The following is a 24,709-nucleotide window of genomic DNA, read 5'->3' on the forward strand; positions in this document are numbered from 1 at the left end:
TTGAAAAAATAGGTAATTGGTTCGATTAAGTTTCCGAGAAAACGGACAGATAAGACTGATCAGTCTAGCATTAATCACTGTCTACCGGTGATGCACATGCTTTTAGGTAGATTCAATAGTGATTGTCAGTGGTGCTCCCATAGGTCAATAAACATAATTCAATATGGGGGTAGAGAGACAAAAGAAAAAAAACTTTTTTGGGAGCACTCGATCTCGGAAAACATTTTTTATTTACATAATTGTATATCAACCGCAATGTAATAATGTATTAATTAAAACATATCTTTTAATAGAAATTTCTTTATATAAAATATAGATCCACGGACAGTTTCAGAAATAGTATATAGAATAATATAAGTAAATGAATAATTAACTTAGTTGGTCGTGAACCACACAAAAATCTGTATCTGTGAATATATAGATGAAATCGTGATCAATTAATAGCATGTGCGTTGAGCATATATCCAAATTGAAACAGGGTCAACCTTGTTGCTTGTGTGGTACAGGAAAAGACCTACAACACCTGGTATTCCCTGGTGGTCGCCCAATCGTGTACTGACAAGGACCAACACTGTATTGCTGCCAAGATCGGACGAGATTGGGCATAGACAGTGTGGTATGGTAGTAGGTTACATGTAACCAAGAATTTCAGGTGCCACTGACTTTCCAACTTGCAGATAATAAGAACTGTCTCATACCACCAGAGCTCTGTGGCCCCTGCCACCCTGTAGTACCCAGGAACTGTATTATTATTTCTCTGCTGATTTTTATGTTACTTTTTACTGCTACTGTGATGCATGGAGTTTGTCATAAATAAATATCATTGACTTTTACTCAAGTTGTCGTGGTCACGCCTTCGGGCGGTTTCTCTTCATGTTACTTACATGTCCAGGGGTCTGATACAACCTCCCAGGTTCCGGTACATCTCAGCCCCTACAACTGAGGCTGCCTTCCGTCAGCTCAGGCCCTCAGTTGTGACACACAGTTTCTATTGAGGGGTCATAAATTAAATCTGCTGCTGTAACAGCGCTCTAGCTCCTTAGACTCATCAAATTTGTTCTGTGCTTGCGCCGCGTTAGAATTCGAACACACCTGAATATCAGACCAATAATTACGATGACTCCCAGGATACAAAGGAGAAACTTCCCCACACTCATAATGACATTTTGAGCCCACTCTCCTAACCCTGAGAACCATTTGCATGGGTTCAACCATGAGACCCAGCCAGTCAGTTCATTACCCACAGTCGCTAAGGTAAGATTGTGCTTCCTCCTGAACTCCCACTTCAACTGCAAGATCTCGTCCATCTTCTGATCGATGATCTCAGTGGGGTCGTCAGTGCTGTTCGTGATATATGTACAACACTTCATGCCATATTGAGTTGCCAGGGTAACACAGTACCCACCTGTCACGGCTGTAACATAATTAAGGACCATCCTGTGCTGGATCAGTTCCTTCTTGTAGGCTTGTAACTCCCTTCCCGTATACCTGAAGGTGTCATCATACATCTAGGTGATATTGTCTATCAAGTTCGCTATTGCATGGATGTACCTATAATTTAAAGTTCCTCTGGCTGTACGGGTGATATCTAATGTGAGAAGGAACTGAATCCCGGTGGATTCATGGATCAAATCAGAGGCTGCGTGCTCTGCCCTATCTATGAGGTGTCTCTTGATTATGTGTTCATAGTGGGTATGAGTATAAGGAGTCTGAGCGCTGCGGTGAACGTCTTTCATTTTGTTGTGGGTTATGGTCATGACCTCTGGTAGTACTCTCCCAATATAACACAATCCCTCAGAGCTCGGAGTAAGCCACTTGTACGCTTTCCTCCCACATATGAAATAGGCATCATCTGGGAGAACATAGGGGACAAAATGTAACATCACCATATTGCAAACTTTCCATGTAAAGAAACCAATCCCTAGATCTCTCATCTGCTCAGTACAAGTATCAGGCTGGATGATATGGGCACAATACCCTGACGATACTTTTCCAACCCAGATGGTCTTGCTTCCACGTGTATACCGGTACCAAAAATACTTTCCACTGTTGGCTATCTTGTGTACAAGTTCAGAGTCGATGGGAATCCTATCAGCTCTGTGTGAAAAAGTCTTTGTCTGGTTATTCCACGTCACTTCCCAATTTCCTGGTTTTCGGTAATTGGAAATATTAAAACACAACAGGGACCTATCTACGTTGTACTGGTAGAGCTTCAAGCTAGGGGGCCTAGGTATATTGAATTTCTTGTCCACCGGTCTCCCACCCCGTAATTCGAGTACCTCATCTATTGCTAAAGGGTATGGTACTAATCCTGACTTACTCTGTCCTTGAGGTACCTGTGAGCACACCCAGCATTCTGTCTGGTTTAAGACCTTACCCACTAATGAGTGGTAATCACTCAACGGATGTCGGTCCATGTCGATATTAATGTTGGACTGACATCTCTGGATGCACCCATCTTCATCTATGTTCTCACAATTCCTACAAATACAATATTTATCAGACAATAACCCTTCACATTGCCTCCGAGCTCCATGACTACCAGAGCATTTACTGATACCAGCCTTTACTCGAGTGATGTGCTGCTCCTGAGATCCTACAAATTCGTACTCGCCATCAGAACCCATTCCAGATCCTTGCTCGATCTCTCTGGGACCCTCACCAAAACAAATTGTCCTGATCAAAAACAGAATTACTAGTAGAACCCGAAACGCAGTCTCTTGTGATAGATCCATTTTGTTAGGGGAAAGAAGGAAAAAAGGAGGAGAAAAGAAAGGAAAATGCAGGGGGGGTGAAATAAGAAAATGGTGCGACAACTGTCCTTGATCTTGTTGCTCTCCGCGGTCAGGTGTCGTTCAACAGTCCTGCCTCTCAACTTTCCCAGAACAAACACTCTAGTGATACGAGGTTCTCTTCACCTTGCTGTTTGTCACGAGTTTTCTCCAGGTCAGCGACCTTCTTGTAGTGGGACGAGTGGACCCAAGTCTCTCTCTTGGTGACCTTTAGTGCTGCCATGCTGGTTAACAAGACTTGGTACGGTCCTTCCCACCTGTCTATGAGGCAACCTGAGCGTAAGAAATTTTGAATCATCACATACTCCCAAGGCTCAATGTCATGACAATTACTGTTCGGTAGGTCAGGAATCACCAGCTTTAGATTTCTTTGTTGATTTCTCAGCTGCTGGCTCATCCTAACCAATTATTTCACAGTTATTTCATTATTGCATTTCAAATCATCCTGGGGGTCTATCATTACATGAGGTTGTCGACCAAAAAGAATTTCAAAGGGTGATAAGTTAAGTGGAGACCTGGGAGTGGTTCTGATGCTGTACAACACTAATGGCAAAGCTTCTGGCCACAGCAATCCAGTTTCAGCCATCACTTTGCTCAGCTTGTTCTTAATAGTGCTGTTCACTCTCTCTACCTTCGCACTCGCCTGTGGTCGGTACGGAGTATGCAGCTTGCTATTAATTCCCATCAGTTTCACATGACTTGAAAGACTTCACCTGTAAAATGGGTACCCCTATCACTTTCAATCATTCTAGGGATACCATATCTACACACGAATTCCTGTATGATTTTCTTTGCGGTGAACACAGCAGTATTTGTGACAGCATGGAATGCTTCTACCCAGTTGGAAAACACATTGATACATACAAACACATATTTCAAATTCCTACAGGGTGGTAACTGTATGAAGTCGATTTGTATTTCCTGAAAAGGTCCGTCTGTAGGAGGGATATGGGATGGCTCTGTTGGTATTGTCTTACCAATATTCTTCATCAAGCAAGTAAAACATGTCATTGCTCTCTTACCTGCATGAGAAGAGAATCCTGGTGCACACCAGTAGGCTCTCACCAGCTTGCACATACCCTCTTTGCCCAGATGAGTCAGACTGTGTGCCGCCTCAGCTAGACTTGGAAGATATGCTCTGGGGGCCACTGGCTTACCATGTCCACCTGTCCAAAGTCCTGAGGACTGACCATACCCCTTCGACTTCCAGACCACCTTTTCCTGTAGGGAACACAAATTTTGCATCTCAATTAGCTGTTGTGTGTTGACCGTGTTAAATCTCATCAGTGATGTGATGTTCGTCTGTATGGGGTTGCTTGCTGCGGATATATCAGCTTCGTCTGCCCGGCTGTTACCAAGTGAAATTGGGTCTTGGTTGTAAGTGTGTGCTTTGCACTTGATAACAGCCACTCTGTCTGGTTCCTGTATTGCTGTCAGAAGCCTTTTGATGTGGGACGCATGCGCTACAGGTGTGCCAGCTGCCGTCATGAAATTTCTGAGGCACCACGGGGCCCCAAAATCATGCACCACTCCAAAGGCGTATCTAGAGTATGTGTATATATTAGCTGACTTACCTTTGGCCAATTCACATGCTCTGGTTAGGGCGACCAACTGTGCACTGTAGTAGGCTACCGGTCTGCTGGCATCACCATGTCTCTGTGTTAAAACTCCTGCCGCGCAGGAGGGCTTCTTATAATCTGGCATACCTAGTGCAGGTGCTTGTGATAGACATTGTTTGAGTCTCTCAAACGCCAGTTCGGACTCATCTGTGGGAGAGATCCGTTCCGGTTTGTTTGAAGAGACCATTTCTTGCAAAGGTAAAGCCAGTATAGAGAACCCTGGAATCCAGTTTCGACAGTACCCTCACATTCCAAGGAAAGTGCGGATCTGTTGCTGAGTTTGTGGCAGAGTCATGTCGCGAATCGCCTGTATTCTATCAGCAGTGAGGTGTCTAAGTCCTTGTGTCAAGCAGTGTCCCAAATATTTGACCCCGGTCCAGCACAACTGCAACTTATTCTTTGAAACCTTGTGTCCTGTATGGGAAAGATGAAACAGAAGCTGTTTCGTATCTTTCAAGGACGATTTGAGTAAGTCAGAACACAACAACAAGTCATCGACATACTGTATTAGCACTGATCCACTCTCAGGTTGAAATTATTGTAAACAGTCATGTAATGCCTGGGAGAAAATACTCGGGCTATCTATGAAACCTTGGGGAAGACGAGTCCAGGTGTACAGTACTCCCCTGTATGTAAAGGCAAAGAGGTATTAGCTGTCAGGGTGAAGAGGAACAGAAAAGAAAGCGGAACAGAGGTCAATGACACTGAAGGATTCTGCAGTAGAGGGAATTTGCATGAGGATGACAGCTGGATTGGGCACTACGGGGAATTGGCTCTCAACTATTTTGTTTATCCCCCTTAGATCCTGCACTAGCCTGTAACCCCTCCCCCCACTCTTTTTCACAGGGAAGATGGGAATATTGGCGGTGCTGGATGTCCTGATTAGAATGCCCTGCAGTAGCATCCGCTCTATGACAGGGTACACTCCTAATTCTACCTCTGGCTTCAGAGCTATCCTACCATCTTTTACTTGTACTGCTACTGGAGCTACATTCGCCATCAATCCAGTGTCCTGTCCATCTTTGGTCCAAAGGGAACCCGGTATTTGCGAGATCATTTCCTCTACCTTTGATGGACACGTGTCTATAACAGTAGAATGCGACATTAGCCTTTGAGGGGTGTCTAGTATATCTTGCACTTCTTAAGCATGGTTCTCAGGTATATCCAAGAAGACACCCTCAGGAGTACAGTATATAACACACCGCATTTTACACAATAAGTCTCTGCCGAGTAGATTAGTCGGAGCCAATGCAGCCAACAGAAAAGAATGTTTGGTTTGCAAGGGCCCTATCGTAATCTCTGCAGGTCTACTCAAAGGGTATTGTTGCACTGTCCCATTGCCAAAATCATTTTACCCGTGGTTTTTACACCTGATATGGAATTCAACACTGACCTGGCCGCCCCTGTATCTACAAGGAAAGGTAATGGTACACCAGCTACATCAACCATGACCTCAGGTACACTACCAAGGCTAGCAATCAATTTCACTGGCTGTAGACTACAGGTGTGGCCCAATCCCTATTGTGTAGTGGGACCCTCCCGCAGCGCATTGGCAGCTACAATATGTGAGGGGGGTAGCTTTGAGTTTTCGAAGGCCTGCCAGTCTCTCCTTGGTGGGTACCTCCTTGTTTCCCCTCTATGTGGCTCATAATCTCTCCTATATGGTCCCTGATCCCAATTATGTGATTTGTAGTATGGCTCGTATTCAGGTCTAGGGGGTCTGTATACGTTATGTGTCCCTTTATTCCTACAGTCCCTTGCAAAATGTCCTGCCTTATTACAATAGAAGCATACTATTGACCGTGACTTACCATCAGGGGTCTAGGGTTTTGGCTGATGTGGCTTTGCTGTAAGAGCCTGTATACTTACCGTCATCAGCTTATCCCGTTGCGACTCCCTGTGCTTACTGATTTTCCGATCATGCTCAACAGTGGACTCTCTCAGCGCAGCTACTGAAATTCCTCTCCAATTAGGTAGAGGTTTGCACCCTTGTCCTCAGTGCCTCCTTTAACCCGTCCATTAATACAGAAACAGCTACCTCCCTGTGATGTGCATTATCCTTAATATCCTCGATCCCAGTGTATCTAGCTATTTCCTGCAGTGCTCGATGGAAATATTCGGATGCCATTTCACCTTCTTTTTGTCTTATGGAGAAGATTTTATTCCATTTAACAACAGTAAGGAAATACACTCCTAATTGCAGGTTGAATTGCCGTACATTCTCCTGATTGTATTCATCAGTGAGTGGTACCTCTGCGTCTAACTTACAATCCATTATGAATCTCGTGATGTCAATATTTGAGGGTAGACACACTCGTAGCACTGTTCGCCAATCTTTATTTGTGGGCTCGTGGGCGTTACCTAACTCTTTAATGAACCTCTGGCATCCGACTAGATCTTTTCTGGGATCGGGGAATTCTGACATAATTGACCTTAACTCTGCTCGGGACCAGGGACAATGCATGGCAATGTTCCTGATGGGAGTCACCCCCTGAGTGTCAGTTTTCCCATTGGGAACTGCAATCACCCTGACAGGATTTAATTCAACTACATCATTCTGGCTTGACTCTGTAATGCGGGGAGCTATTGTCTCTGCATAGTGTATGGTGCCGTACTTACCTGTGGACACAACCTCACTTATCCCTCCGCTAGGGGGCCTTGCTACAACTCTTGGTGGTTGGGCCATGCCCACCTGGGTGTCCTGTATGGTGGCTGCTAGAGAGAGTGCCGATATCGTGCTGGGCTCATCTTCCTGCTCACAATCCTGAGGAAAATTTAAGATGGGATACAACTGGCAAGGGTTAGGGTTAACACATTTATCTATCACTTTCCTATCTTTTACTGATGTACCATTGCTTGTAGCCAACTTCTCCCCATCAATATATGGTGGTGGTGGTGGTGCGCTCGCAATCGCTTTCCCGCTAGATTTGGAACTTACTGTCCAGTTCCTTCTGCTTCTCCCCCTCTTGCTGCCACAGGTTTAAACAATTTGTATGTCTGACCCTTTGTTTACTGGATTTAATCAGACATACTTTAATCCTTATGTTCTGTAACACCTCTGATTCAAAGCTACCCACTTTTGGGAATGGGGCCCTATCTTCCGCAGTCATACGTACCCACTCATTGCAAAAAGCCTCCGTGTGTGAACCATATTGTTCACACATAATAAACCTTGCTGACCTTCTCGGCCGCAATTCTGACCTTCTCGGTCCCAACTCTTCTGCCTGAACCCTAGCTACCAAACGCCCACTGCTTGTGCAATTGGATCCCATCGTGGACTTTTTGCCTATAAACGCAATCCCCAAATGCACAACGCAAATAGACGGTGAAAAACACCTAGCGCTTTCACTCGCTCCTTCTCCGTTGACGTACCACGACTCACTCCAATAGTGGCCACCGCGTACCCAGTGAGGCCCTAACTGGCTACTATTCACTGGAAGTTTTAGGAATAACTTACCTTTTCCAGTGAATAGCCACCGCTGAAGATTTTCCTGAGAGATACCAGCGAAAACTTCCCTTTTTGACTTACACAAATCACGCTTGCGTATGCTCTACACAGCGCTAATGATACTGCGATTTTATGCAAAAGCTCGTAAAGGGGTATCAAGTTGCGCTATGTATCGCACCCACAAACATGCGGTCCAATCGCAGAGCGTATAGGTACTTGTTACCTATCCACCCTACGACCACTGGAATCGAATCACAAGCTTCGAAACCTCAGCCGGAGCGTAGTACAAAACCTTTAAACTTCAATTCACAATTTCTATACTTCTGCACAATGCACAATTCTATATCATGCTCCTCTACAAATCAACTCACGATTTGCGTATTATCTCTACCTTTATTAACGTGAGTCAGCCGCCTCATGCCACCAAGTCTCCGCTCACTTGGTGTACCCACGGGACCTGAATTTCCGGGGTTCAAATCCTCTCAGTCCACTTTCACTCACTCAAATACACCTGCTTTTTTTTTTCTGTACAGAAAAGTTTTACTCCCTTTAGGTCAGCAGCTTTATTCCAGAGGTGCTTACAGTTTTTAAAATCAAGGGATACACAACCCATTTATGTACCCAGGAAAGCAGAAGTGTACTTACTTCCTTTATAAACCAGAAAATTGAGGCAACAATACACTCTCTCATTGCCCATTCGATGAATACAGATGGGCAAAAGCAGAAGTGACTGGTTCTGCAATACTTTCCTATATCCTCTATTTCCACCTATAAACATAGGTTAATATCACTGAGCATTTTAAGCACTATTATCTAACCACGCCCACAATTATTTTCCATCCAGAAGGAGTCGGCAGTTGAGAAGCCGGTTTTCTTGTTCCTCTCTTATGAATATATAAATAACATATCATAAGTTGATAGAGAGAACAAGAAATCTCATATTTTCGCTTTGATGAACGTCAAATATTAACACTTACTTATAATTCAGTGGGTGTGCAGACCAACAACCTACCACCTACCCCATAACAAGTGAGTAATATACTACTGTTTAATTCTGTTTTAATCAACTGTTGTTGATATAAACAACAACAGTTTCGTCTGACTAAGAAATTAATAAAAGTTAAGTTTTAGATCTATATCTATCCTTTTTCACATACATACAATGTATGTACATAAATTAAAAACAAAGTGTGCCCCAGTGAGACAACACAACAGTCCTTTTTTTTTCTCTTTTGCCTCTTCGTGAAAGAAAAAAAAACCCTATAATAGTTTTTAAACTAAATTTAGAGTAACCTGCTTTTGAAATCGGATAGTTATGTGCTATTGTATTAAATGTATACTATCCCGCCTTTAATTGAACAAATATCATGTAATTTGTATTTAGCGTCCGTATTCCTATGCAACCTTGCGTAAACACGCGACCAGCGTGCCTTTTATGCCACAATCGCTCTCCTGTACTTTGTCCGGACCACGTGTACAAACGTGCGTCCGCAATAAAACAAATCACACAATCTCTATAAATGGGGGTAATTCCAAGTTGATCGCAGCAGGAAATTTTTTAGCAGTTGGGCAAAACCATGTGTACTGCAGGGAGACAGATTTAACATGTGCAGAGAGAGTTAGATTTGGGTGTGGTGTGTTCAATCTGCAATCTAATTTGCAGTGTAACAATAAAGCAGCCAGTATTTACCCTACACAGAAACACTATAACCCACCCAAATCTAACTCTTTCTGCAAATGCTATATCTGCCCCCCTGCAGTGCAGATGGTTTTGCCCAACTGCTAAAAAATTTCCTGCTGCGATCAACTTCGAATTACCCCAAATGTGAGCAATACAACCTATAATCGCCCACAAACACAACCCACACTTGTTCCGTGTAAACCCTTTATGACTGGGCCAGAACTGCGTTTTGTGTTTTTATAATTACTCCCTTAAAAACATTTACTTCAAATTTATCTATATAGCAAACAAATGTATCCGATTTCACACAGGTTTTGAAATGACTAATAACCTATGGCAACACTATGTGGGGGGAGTATGCAAAATATTGGTACGCTTTTGGCACCAAAAAAAATTACACAGATTTTTAAATAGCTTTTTCCTGTTTACCTACGGGTTCTATCAGCACCTATGCAGACCAGACAGAGCAGATGCAATCTAACAGCACACAAATAGGGTTTTTATAACATCCAACAACCAGAAAAAGGTTTAACGTAGATATCTTTCCACCCTTTGCTGATAGATTAAAGTCTGCTATGACCTGCTAGCCTGTGAGCATGTGAAACCGGATCGAGATCCCAATTGTAAATGTTGATTTACTTACAGGACTAAAAGCAACACTTTAAAAATACATTCAATACACTTTAAAATGGAGCCGCTGCGGCCGCTGTAATCAATCCTTAGCCTACGTACTTTTTACACAGTTAGAATACAAAGCCCTGTACCGTGTACGCACTTTGCATACAAACGCCACGATGGTCGTACAAAGTACACGCAGTGCGTACACACACAAAGACATGCCGTGAGCACTTTGCAGCTACATGTGTGACTAGATTACACTTATATAACACTAGCAGGGAAAGAGAGACACGACACCAATTTGTATTTCAAAGACTATGTTGGGATCTGACCCACCAATGGTTTTTTACTAGCAGGGGGTTACAATAATAACAATACAATACAATAAGAAAATGGCTACAGTCAATGGTACATACATTTGGTTTCGCCTGCGCTTCCCGGTCCGGTCCTCAGTCATCAAGGTAGATGACCTTCAGAGATTAATAGAGTGACCTGGCCTGCAGTTGGCTATTTATACATTTGTCCAAAACCTAACACAATGGGAACTGTAATCTCTTTGTCCATTGGACACAGGGATGGTAATTTACAGTACAGGAGAGGTCATAGGTCAGTTTGAATAGGTGGGCGATGTCTGGTCCAGGTGCAGTTGCAGATGTTATCCTCTGGGTTCCCGCCGCATATCAAGTGTACACTAAATACAGTTAATATTTATATTCTGCTCCTGTGCATAACTATCCTCAGGAGCGTGCGATCTTCTGCAAACTAACACCAGAATATTGCTCTTAAAATACCCTACAGCTGGATACCAAACACCACCTTATAACCTAGTTCTGTCCCCCTCCTATCCTGTAAAGGTGAATCCCTTTGTCCTTATGCCATTTAAACAAGTGTAACTCGCTGGTGTGGTGCAGGGAGACTATGTGTACATTGTGCACTATTTGGATTTAAATATGTAATGTGTTTTTATGGCTTTTCCATGCGATTACAAACACTACCGTAATTACTCATACCACGCGCTAATACACAGGACCGCGGGAGCGACCATACGCAAATTGCGAATATGCGCACGCCCGGCAGAACAAGTACGCGCATGGAGGCCATCTGTGTGTAGTTTGTAAGTGACGTGTGTACTGCAATATTTTTCAACTTCGACACCCCTTCTGTAGAACAGTTGATGAAGTGTCTCAATTTGATGGTTTTACCGTAGCGGTCCTGAATGTTGTCAATCTTATGAATGAATTTACATGCTTTGGTTCCAGCCTGGTTATAATCTTATTCCAGTTAAGCTTCCACTCTGGTTCCAGTCTGGTAACTACCTGGCTTCAGTTCAGCCCCCACTTCGATTCCAGTCCGGTTACTATCTGGTTCCAGCCCAGTCTCCAATCTGGTTCCAGCTCGGTACCTATTTTTCTAGTTCCAGTCCAGTCTCCAATCTGGTTCCAGTCCAGTCTCCTCTCTGGATCCAGTCTGTTTACTAATCATCTTCCAGTCCATTTCTAATTCCAGCTGTTATTGCTCTAGTCAAGTGCCAGCATTTCAGCTTGTCATCTTGTTCCTGTATCCAGTCACTGCTGCCTACATCCAGCCAGGAGTTCAAGCCTTCCGGCCAGCCACTGCTAGAGCACCAACGAATATTCTAAAGTCTACTAACCTACACACACTAATGTGCACATCACTCCATGAGTAAAAGTTGGATTAAGCCTCCGTGCTTCCTCGACACCTCAGCTGTTCCAGCTCCAGCCTCTCACACCAATCCATAACGCCTCCTATTTAAGGGAATGGACACTCTGGAGATCATGTAGAATTGGATGCATTTGCTCCCTGCATGTTAGCAGTAAAAAAAAAACGCATTTACACCCATGTTGCACACAATTCTACAACATTAGCACCAGATTTACGTAATGAGCAACAAGTGTAGAGAAAGCATAAAGATGTGGCTATGCAGTGTAAGCAGTATACAGTATGTGCATGTTTTATTGCCCTATTCTAAACAATTGAATAATGTGTTATTTTGTTAATGTTTTTGTTTTGTTAATAAATGTTGAAACTGCACTAAGCATGTAAAATAGAAGTTAAAAACAAATACAAATTCAGTTTAATTAAGTGAAACTAAATGAAATTAAATACGAAGATCTTTATTTTTTCCTTTAACATAAATTCCTACCATGGTCAAGATAGAAATATGAAAGCAAATAGACAGCTTGGACTTCATGTTATATAACAGCCACACTAATGAATTAAGTACTATGAGCTGGAGAGTTGAATCTGTAAACATCCAATTAGAAGTGGTCTCATTCTCTCTCTCCAGTCGAGACCAAGACAGAGATATATCAAACCTTCGAATGTATAGAAAAGTTGCCCATAGCAAAATATCAGCTTCTGCCTATCATTGAGAATGTACTTGATATAAAAGCCAGTTGGTTGCTATGGACAACTTCTCCACTTGTCTACTCTCTACTCTTTAGAAAGTTTGATATATTTCCCCTCACATATGCTACAGACATGTTTGGATGCATTCTATGGTGCGCATGCGCAGTATGGAAATGCATGTATTACGCTAATAAGACAGGCAAATGCCCTGCTCTAGATGAGCCCCCATGTGGGAATCACCAACTCATTAGTGACCCAATATCAGCAAATTTACAGTAACATTCATGCAGTACGGTGCAGCATTTGTGGCCTGTAGACGTAATACTTGAAGGAATAAATAGTAGAGATCAGTGATGTGCACCGGAAATTTTTAGGGTTTTGTGTTTTGGTTTTGGATTCGGTTCCGCAGCCGTGTTTTGGATTCGGATGCGTTTTGGCAAAACCTCCCTGAAATTTTTTTGTCGGATTCGGGTGTGTTTTGGATTCGGGTGTTTTTTTACAAAAACCCCTCAAAAACAGCTTAAATCATAGAATTTGGGGGTCATTTTGATCCCATAGTATTATTAACCTCAATAACCATAATTTCCACTCATTTCCAGTCTATTCTGTACACCTCACAATAATATTTTTAGTCCTAAAATTTGCACCGAGGTCGCTGGATGGCTAAGCTAAGCGACCCAAATGGCCGACACACACACCTGGCCCATCTAGGAGAGGCACTGCAGTGTCAGACAGGATGGCAAATTTAAAAAATAGTCCCCAAACAGCACATGATGCAAAGAAAAAAGGAGGTGCAATGAGGTAGCTGTGTGACTAAGCTAAGCGACACAAGTGGCCGACACAAACACCTGGCCCATCCAGGAGTGGCACTGCAGTTTTCTAGCGAGAGGATGAGTGCTTCCATCCTCATGTGAATCTGAACCACTACCCATGAACATAGGCCAGGGCCTCAGCCGTTCCTTGTCACTCCGTGTCGTAAATGGCATATTGGCAAGTTTATGCTTCTCATCAGACGCTTTTAATTTTGATTTTTGGGTCATTTTACTGAACTTTTGTAGTATACTTGATGACACAGAGGTAGAACAGTGGACTACTGTACCGTACTGCTATATATATACTGGTGGTCACAGCAACATTCTGCACTGTCCCCTCCTACTATATACTGCGCACAACTAAAATGCAGCACAGGTATGGATGCATAGTATACTTGACGACACAGAGGTAGAGCAGTGGACTACTGTACCGTACTGCTATATATATACTGGTGGTCACAGCAACATTCTGCACTGTCCCCTCCTACTATATACTGTGCACAACTAAAATGTAGCACAGGTATGGATGCATAGTATACTTGATGACACAGAGGTAGAGCAGTGGACTACTGTACCGTACTGCTATATATATACTGGTGGTCACAGCAACATTCTGCACTGTCCCCTCCTACTATATACTGCGCACAACTAAAATGCAGCACAGGTATGGATGCATAGCATACTTGACGACCCAGAGGTAGAGCAGTGGACTACTGTACCGTACTGCTATATATATACTGGTGGTCACAGCAACATTCTGCACTGTCCCCTCCTACTATAAACTGCGTACAACTAAAATGCAGCACAGATATGGATGCATAGTATACTTGACGACACAGAGGTAGAGCTGTGGACTACTGTACCGTACTGCTATATATATACTGGTGGTCACAGCAACATTCTGCACTGTCCCCTCCTACTATAGTATATACTGCGCACAACTAAAATGCAGCACAGGTATGGATGCATAGAATACTTGACGACACAGAGGTAGCGCAGTGGACTACTGTACCGTACTGCTATATATATACTGGTGGTCACAGCAACATTCTGCACTGTCCCCTCCTACTATATACTGCGCACAACTAAAATGCAGCACAGGTATGGATGCATAGTATACTTGACGACACAGAGGTAGAGCAGTGGACTACTGTACCGTACTGCTATATATATACTGGTGGTCACAGCAACATTCTGCACTGTCCCCTCCTACTATATACTGCGCACAACTAAAATGCAGCACAGGTATGGATGCATAGTATACCTGACGACACAGAGGTAGAGCAGTGGACAACTGTATCGTACTGCTATATATATACTGATGGTCACAGCAACATTCTACACTGTCCCCTCCTACTATATACTGCGTACAACTAAAATGCAGCACAGGTATGGATGCATAGTATACTTGACGACACAGAGGTAGAGCAGTGGACTACTGTACCGTACTGCTATATATATACTGGTGGTCACAGCAACATTCTGTACTGTCCCCTCCTACTATAGTATATACTGCGCACAACTAAAATGCAGCACAGGTATGGATGCATAGAATACTTGACGACACAGAGGTAGAGCAGTGGACTACTGTACCGTACTGCTATATATATATACTGGTGGTCACAGCAACATTCTGCACTGTCCCCACCTACTATATACTGCGCACAACTAAAATGCAGCACAGGTATGGATGCATAGTATACTTGACGACACAGAGGTAGAGCAGTGGACTACTGTACCGTACTGCTATATATACACTGGTGGTCACAGCAACATTCTGCACTGTCCCCTCCTACTATATACTGCGCACAACTAAAATGCAGCACAGGTATGGATGCATAGTATACTTGATGACACAGTGGTAGAGCAGTGGACTACTGTACCGTACTGCTATATATATACTGGTGGTCACAGCAACATTCTGCACTGCCCCCTCCTACTATATACTGCGCACAACTAAAATGCAGCACAGGTATGGATGCATAGTATACTTGATGACACAGTGGTAGAGCAGTGGACTACTGTACTGTACTGCTATATATATACTGGTGGTCACAGCAACATTCTGCACTGTCCCCTCCTACTATATACTGCGCACAACTAAAATGCAGCACAGGTATGGATGCATAGTATACTTGACGACACAGAGGTAGAGCAGTGGACTACTGTACCGTACTGCTATATATATACTGGTGGTCACAGCAACATTCTGCACTGTCCCCTCCTACTATATACTGCGCACAACTAAAACGCAGCACAGGTATGGATGCATAGTATACCTGACGACACAGAGGTAGAGCAGTGGACAACTGTACCGTACTGCTATATATATACTGATGGTCACAGCAACATTCTACACTGTCCCCTCCTACTATATACTGCATACAACTAAAATGCAGCACAGGTATGGATGCATAGTATACTTGACGACACAGAGGTAGAGCAGTGGACTACTGTACCGTACTGCTATATATATACTGGTGGTCACAGCAACATTCTGTACTGTCCCCTCCTACTATAGTATATACTGCGCACAACTAAAATGCAGCACAGGTATGGATGCATAGAATACTTGACGACACAGAGGTAGAGCAGTGGACTACTGTACCGTACTGCTATATATATACTGGTGGTCACAGCAACATTCTGCACTGTCCCCACCTACTATATACTGCGCACAACTAAAATGCAGCACAGGTATGGATGCATAGTATACCTGACGACACAGAGGTAGAGCAGTGGACTACTGTACCGTACTGCTATATATATACTGGTGGTCACAGCAACATTCTGCACTGTCCCCTCCTACTATATACTGCGCACAACTAAAATGCAGCACAGGTATGGATGCATAGTATACTTGATGACACAGTGGTAGAGCAGTGGACTACTGTACCGTACTGCTATATATATACTGGTGGTCACAGCAACATTCTGCACTGTCCCCTCCTACTATATACTGCGCACAACTAAAATGCAGCACAGGTATGGATGCATAGTATACTTGACGACACAGAAGTAGAGCAGTGGACTACTGTACCATACTGCTATATATATACTGTGGTCAGCAAAATTCTGCACTGTCCTCCTACTATATACTACAATGCAGCACAGATATGGAGCGTTTTTCAGGCAGAGAACGTAGATATTTTCAGCACACTGAGCACAGATATTTGCAAGCACACTGAGCACAGATATTTGAAGCACACTGAGCACAGATATTTGCAGCACACTGAACACAGAAACTGAGAGAACGCTGCATGTCCTCTCGCTATCATCTCCAATGCATGAGTGAAAATGGCGGCGACGCGCGGCTCCTTATATAGAATACGAATCTCGCAAGAATCCGACAGCGGGATGATGACGTTCGGGCGCGCTCGGGTTAACCGAGCAAGGCGGGAAGATCCGAGGCTGCCTCGGAACAGTGTAAAATGGGTAAAGTTCGGGGGGTTCGGATCCCGAGGAACCGAACCCGCTCATCACTAGTATAGATGCATTGTAATAACCTTTTCTTCTTTGTTTGTGATATCCTTTGCATACTGTATTTAGGTACATTTCCACTCACATTTTATAGGCACCTGTTAGTGTATGCTGTATAGTGTTTATTGTGGGGATAATGACATTTAGTTCTTCCTGATAAGTGCAAGTCATGTATGGGTGCATTGGGACATTCCATGTATTAACGTTTGCTATGAACTGGTGCAGTATTCGTAATCAGATCAGTATAGCACTAATAAGAAAAAGGAAAGATACTATTTCAGCTATGTTTAGCTTTCCTCAGAAAAGTAGGTGCAAATATAAATCTCAGAGGTTTTTTAGGCATCAAACAAATTGTCTTTGGGTTCTGCTTGTCTACTGCAGTGACATTGTCTTGTTTACTGTTTCTGCTTTGCTCCCTGTCAGTCTCTGACCTTAGATTAACTGACTTTGCCTTGCCCACTGCCCGCTCCCTGACAAAGGATTGTTTGCAGGACTCTGCTCTTGCCCTCTACCTGTCTTCTCCTTAGTCTGCTGACTGGACTTTGCTTTGTGTCACTGTCAGCCCTGTACAGTACACATTCTGTATGAATCCAGCACCTGCTGCATCCATACTGTACCTATAACGTTTGTACTACTTACTTTCATTTTGCCCCCCTTCAGTGTTCTGTTTATCAGGTCCTTTTTAAAATCTTCTGAGATAATAGGTCACTGATTTAAAGATGAGGGCTGCACTTCACATCATAGGCACCGAAAATTTCTGACTTCTTGAAGCAAGCTGTAACAGATTGTAGTTACACAGATGGCAAATCTACCATATGTGTACCTCCCAACCATCCTGATTTCAGCAAGACAGTCCCGCTTTTCAGGCACTGTCCCACTGTAGAACCCACGAGCCTCTGTGTTCCATGGGTGGATAAAGGGCAGGTTGGGGGGCACTCTGTCAATGATGCTCTGCGTAGCACAGCAATGGTAAATTGATGATGTGCATGCACTGTACCTGGAGAAGCTGACGGCTGGACACAACAATGCTATCAATTGATATAATTGATTTTGTTAATTATGTGTGCAAAAAGTACTGAGTATGATGCTGCAATATTACCAGCTGTCATTTATAACAGTTTTAATACATTTGCTGTGTTAAAAAAAAAGTGTACTGAGATGTAAACAATTTGCGAAGTGCTACAGCAAACGTAAGAGTATTAGACTACATTGTTTAAATATCTAAAACTATCTAAAGCTATCTGGACTCTCTGGAGAGAGCAAAAGCTGTAGGTGTTCCTGACAGAAGTGGGTTCACAAGTTATGTTATTTCATGTCGTATACCAATTGCCTCGAGATTTCATTGCACCTGGATTGCTATATGTGAGTGTGCTAACTTTTCTTCCATATCTCAATACAGGGTATTCTTTATTGTACTCCCTGATTGTGCCATGGGATTCCACTAAGAAAAAGATTCAACTTCTGTGTTATTAAGAACTATTAGTCCTGATCCCTGGCCTCACAATTTTACCAAGAATAAGGTAAGTCGGGTCCTTTTGGTGAATAAAGTGTAAAGTCTCCCCAACAGATTGAAAAATCAGAGCTCCAAGGTCAGCCACTCCAAAAGACTCAAGATCTAGGTATGCAAACTATGGAGGGGGGTATTCAGGGGTGGACGCATTTGCTGCGAATAAGCAGATCGGACATTTGTGGCCATCTGCGCATGCGCAGGATTTGCAGTGCACGTGTGCAGGCAGTCAAATTGCGATCACATCATGAAAGGATGCAATCGTAATTTGATTGACATGCAGCAGGCGTTTGAGGGTGGCGACGTGGTATTGGCGGGGAGTGCAGCTGGAAACACAGGCGTGTCATGGCCATTTCTGAGGTGGCCCGATGATGTTGCCTGCATTTCCTGCGATGAAAACATGGCGGTGGTGACCCTACATACACAGCCTGGCTGAGTATACAGGGGTCATCCTCTATTTCCCAAAGCTGCAATGCAATTGCAATCGCAACTCAGGGTGGCCATCAGGATGCAAGTTGATCCTTAGCAGTTTTTGCTAACTTAGCAATAACTGCTAAGAACTCTGAATAACCTCCTATGTACAATGAAGCACTTTAGGCAATGCTTAAATAAGTAATAGGTGGTTGCTTAATTGTGTCATCAAAACTAAGTTAAACTTGTGAGCCATGCTCATGTGATTCAAAAATGATGATGTTATATTTCACTGTCTTCAGTTGAGCACTACACATAGAATATATTGATGACATCAGAATAAAGACGTACAGGAGTGCTTTTAAAGGTCATGAGAGATCATGCCCGCAGCAGTTTTGGGCCCACAATGTATTAAGTCTTAAAAAGTGATAAAGAGTGATAAAGTACCAGCCAATCAGCTTCCTAACTAGCATGTTACACGATGTGTTCGAAATATTACAGTTAGGAGCTGGTTGGCTGGTCATTTATCACTCTTTGGGTTGTATTCAATTATTTTCAAACTCTGCAACACCCACTGGGGCGTGGTATCATTTCAGCTCCCAACCCTTTACACAGCTAAACCTAATTACTATCGGTGCGATATGCATGATAACGGGGATCATTTTAGAAAGCAGATTGGGCGTGATATATCATTTGAATACCGCGCAATATCTGTCTCCACTTTATCACTTTTTAGGGCTAAATACATTTGGGCCATAGTTGTCAAAATGATTCAGAACAGAAAGGTATGTTTCAGCCCTTGACTCAAGTTTATTCTTTTGTTTTCAGGTTATTGACGATCAAAAACATGATGAAAATTCTTACTATCTGGTGCAAATTAGATGAGAAATTCTTAACTGTAAAATAAATGCAGTAATTCAATTTAACACACACACACACACACACACACACACACACACACACACACACACACACACACACACACACACACACACACACACACACACACTTGTTGTAATTGTATCTGCCCTTATACAATATTTTACACAGTCTATTGGTGTGCACGGTGACAGAGCTGTTTCTATACTTTGGTTTCTGTTAAAATTCTCATCATGAAAATTGCTCTTGCTAATGCCAAAAAAACATAGATCTCTTTTCCACTAATACCACGTTTCTAAAGCGTGCTTATGTACCTTAACGTTATGCTGTGTCTTTTATGCATGGTATTGTTTAACTACTGTCAGTGTATTACTTACCACTTTTCTCCTCATCTAGCAATACATTAATGTGATAGTCTGCTAACAATTATATATATTTTATAATTACACATTGCTGACATCTGTGAATATAAACTTGTAATTTAAAAAAAAGCTAAAATCCCTATTTGTTTCATAGTACCCAGAATCCCATTTGTTTTTTTGGTCCATCAGATGAATCAGTTTTGCTGCACTTTAAAAGCAAAGTAGAAATATGAATAGTACACAAGTATATCTGAGAATGCATTACTAAATTGTATAAATGCATCATATCACTGAGGATTACAAATATATATCATCAGTAAAATGCCTGGAGATAGCCTCCATTAAGATTAACATTTTAAGAAATAAATATTCAACTGGATTAAATAAAAATATTAATTATTCTAAAAACACGTCCTATTTAGTCATTTGTAAATTTAAAGCATACATGCTTAGATATGTCTCAATTATACTTATTTTTCTGGTTATTTTATGCTAGTTCAGTAGCTGCTGTCACACTTGTGGGATGCTGGGAGATATGAGAGCTGCAGCTGCTGACGATCCATGCAAGCATAGTAATGTTACAATGGGGTAAATGTAATGAACTGCGTTTTGCCAAAATTGCAATTTTTCAACAAATTTTGATGTGGGATTTAATGCGGCAATTTTATTAAAGGCAAAGCACTCTGGGTTTCACCTTTAATAAAAATGGTGCTTTAAATTATGCTTAAAAATCTTTTTTTAAAACACAGATTTTCTAAAACCACAGTTTATATAAACCCCAAAATGTGCATACTATATATAATAAATAGGAGTTCTGCACACATTTACACACACAAACATATGTCATCCTGATGAAATTCCTAAAGAATGAAGCAGTCTTCTGGTTACAGACTGTAAGGGAACTCGCCTTTCATATTAACAATATACAATGCCTTATTCCAAAACGGAATAAATTCATTTTTTCCCTTAAAATTCTACACACAATACCCCATAATGACGTTAAAACAGTTTTTTTTTGCAAATTTATTAAACATAAAAAACTAGGAAATCACATGTACGTAAGTATCCACTGATCATCCTTGAGATGTTCCTACAGTTTAATTGGAGTCCACCGGACCGGGTAGATAGATTGTTGGGAGGGGCTGGCAAAGACCCGGCGGTCATGGTGCACGTTGGCACCAATGACAAAGTTAGCGGAAGGTGGGATGTCCTTAAGAAAGACTATAGGGACTTAGGAAAGAAACTGAAGGCAAGGACATCTAAGGTAATATTCTCGGAATTATTACCAGTGCCACGCGCTAGTCCAGGGAGGCAGAGGGAGATTAGGGAGGTAAATGTGTGGCTTAGGGATTGGTGCAGGAAAGAGGGGTTTGTGTTCCTGGAACACTGGGCGGACTTCTCAGTCAGGCGCCATCTCTTTGGTCGTGACGGATTGCACCTGACTGAGGAGGGGGCAGCGGTGCTGGGGGGAAGGATGGTTAGAAGGTTGGAGGAGATTTTAAACTAGGAGCCTGGGGGGAGGGTTTAGCTAGTAACTACGGGTCATGCAGTGAGAATAGTGGGGACGGCAGTAGTAAACGAAATGGGGGAGAAGTTGGGGGGAGGGTAAGAGCAGGCGGTAAGGTTACTAACATGGGTACTAAAAGGGATTTTACCAAAGCACTAACCAATGACGATTACAGGTCATCCTTGCCACATAAGGTGAAAGATGTCCCTAACGCAAGGGAAAATACTTATCTTAGTTGTATGTATGTAAACGCCAGAAGCATTACTGGTAAAAAGGGTAAACTAGAAATACTTGCAGCAAGCAAACAGTATGATATTATAGGCATTACTGAAACTTGGTGGGATGAATCTCATGATTGGACAGTCAATCTAGAGGGCTATACACTGTTTAGGAGAGACAGACTAAATAAAAAGGGTGGAGGGGTGTGTCTGTACGTAAAGCCGTTTTTAAAACCTAATATATGGGAAGATCGTCAGGAGGGGACTGTAGACACTGTTGAGACATTATGGGTAGAAATTGCATGCGAGGAAAAAGGAACAAAAAAGTTAGTATTGGGTGTATGCTATAGGCCGCCTGGTATCAACGCATCTGATGATGAATTGTTACTAAAGCAAATTGAAAAAGCAGCAGGAGTAGGAGACATAGTAGTGATGGGAGATTTTAACTATCCAGAGATAAACTGGAAAAACGATTCATGTGATACTGCTAGGGGCAGTATGTTTTTAAACACACTAAATGATAACTACCTAGTCCAACTAATTGAGGAACCAACTAGGTACAATGCAATCTTAGACCTGGTATTAACAAACAATCAGGATTTGGTATCGGGTATTATAGTAGGGGAACCCATAGGAAACAGCGACCACAATATGGTCACATTCAATATCAGTTTCTACAAACAGCCCTATACTGTCTCAACTAGGACTTTAAACTTTAGCAAAGCCAACTTTGAAATGATGAGGGTATTTTTCAGGGATATTGAATGGGAAGGTTTGTTTGTAGGAAAAAATACTACGGAGAAATGGGAGGTACTAAAATTCCTGCTAGCTAAAAATACACTCAAATATATTCCTATGAGTAGCAAAAAAGGGAATAAAAATCATAAACCGATGTGGCTTAACAAAAAGATTAAGGAACTTATGGGCAAGAAAAGGCGAGCATTTAAAAAATACAAATCTGACGGGGATGCAGAGTCATTTCAGCAATATAAGGAATGTAACAAAAATTGCAAAAAGGAAATAAGAGCGGCTAAAGTAGAAACTGAAAAACTAGTAGCAAAGGAAAGCAAAGCGAATCCCAAAAAATTCTTTAAATACATTAATAGCAAGAGATTAAAAAAGGAGAGTATAGGCCCTTTGAAAGACAAGTTGGGAGTCTTAAGCAAAAATGATAATGACATAGCGGACACACTAAATTAGTTTTTTTCAACAGTATTCACTAGAGAGGACCCAATTCAGGGACTGACACACAATCTCAATAATGACAATATCACACTGATAGGTACTTATTTAAGCGAGGAAGTAGTCTGTGACCGATTAAAACATTTAAAGATTAATAAATCACCAGGGCCCGATGGTATTCATCCAAGGGTTCTAATGGAGCTTCACTCTGAACTGGCAAAACCACTATCTTTGATCTTTGAGGATTCAGTTATATCAGGTATGGTTCCCAAAGACTGGCGTATAGCGGAAGTAGTGCCTATATTCAAAAAGGGAAGTAAAGCTGAACCAGGTAATTATAGACCAGTTAGTCTTACATCTATAGTGGGGAAAGTATTGGAAGGTATTCTAAGAGATAGTATTCAGAAGTTCCTTGAAACCAATAAGGTCATTAAAAGGAATCAACATGGGTTTATGAAGGACAGATCCTGTCAAACCAACTTACTTGGCTTTTATGAAACAGTAAGCGCAAACCTAGATCAGGGTAAAGACGTGGATGTAATCTTTTTAGACTTTGCCAAAGCGTTCGATACTGTACCACACATGAGACTTATATACAAGCTACAAGAATCAGGGCTAGGAAGCACAATATGCACTTGGGTCAAAAACTGGTTAGATAATAGGAAGCAGCGCGTTGTGGTTAATGGATCTTTTTCAACTTGGACTGAAGTGCTAAGTGGTGTGCCGCAAGGCTCAGTATTAGGACCGCTATTGTTCAATATTTTCATTAACGACCTAACAGAAGGTCTAGAGAGCATGGTGTCAATTTTTGCAGATGATACCAAATTGTGTAAGGCTATAAATACAGAGGAGGATGCTGAGTCTCTTCAGAACGACTTAGTTAAATTAGAAGCATGGGCAGCCAAATGGAGAATGCGCTTCAACACAGACAAGTGTAAGGTAATGCACTGTGGTAACAAGAACAAAAATTACACCTACCTACTAAATGGGGTAAAATTAGGGGATTCTGTACTGGAAAAGGACTTAGGTGTCCTCATAGATAGCAAGCTAAGAAGTAGTATCCAAAGTAGGACTGCAGCAAAGAAGGCTAATAAGATATTAGCATGCATAAAACGGGGTATTGATGCTAGGGACGAGAGTATTATACTCCCGTTATATAAATCACTAGTGAGGCCACACCTTGAATACTGTGTACAGTTCTGGGCACAGTACTACAAAAAGGATATCCTGGAGCTTGAAAAGGTACAGAGGAGGGCGACCAAACTAATTAAGGGCATGGAGACGATGGAATACAAGGAAAGGCATGAAAGACTAGGCATGTTTACATTGGAAAAGCGGAGACTAAGAGGGGATATGATCAACATCTACAAATATATAAGGGGACAATACACAGAGCTTGCGCGGGACCTGTTTTTGGTTAGATCAACACAGAGGACTCGTGGACACTCGCTCAGGTTAGAGGAGAGGAGATTCCGCACAATACGGCGTAAAGGCTTTTTCACGGTAAGGACAATACGTGTTTGGAATTCCCTGCCCGAGGGAGTTGTAATGGCGGAATCTGTCAACACCTTTAAGAATGGGTTAGATAAATTCCTATTGGAAAAGGATATCCAGGGGTATGGTGCATAGTCATGCATTATAGTTACTATAAATAGGGATTAAATGCAATGGCTGACAGCAGCATCAGTCAGAAATTTTAGTCAAATCATCATGCATAGGACACCACAAATAGGTTGAACTCGATGGACAATTGTCTTTTTTCAACCTCAGATACTATGTTACTATGTTACTATGTTACCTGTGGTAAATTCAGTTGATTGGAC

General features: G+C 42.2%; 1 pseudogene; it reads right to left on the reverse strand.

Annotated features, from left to right (window-relative positions):
* Nucleotides 1–511: 511 nt before the first annotated feature.
* Nucleotides 512–630, reverse strand: LOC134959040 (5S ribosomal RNA; annotated as a pseudogene).
* Nucleotides 631–24,709: the final 24,079 nt, after the last annotated feature.

The sequence above is a fragment of the Pseudophryne corroboree genome, chromosome 9 (genome assembly GCF_028390025.1).
Source record: "Pseudophryne corroboree isolate aPseCor3 chromosome 9, aPseCor3.hap2, whole genome shotgun sequence".
In the NCBI taxonomy this organism is placed as follows: domain Eukaryota; kingdom Metazoa; phylum Chordata; class Amphibia; order Anura; family Myobatrachidae; genus Pseudophryne; species Pseudophryne corroboree.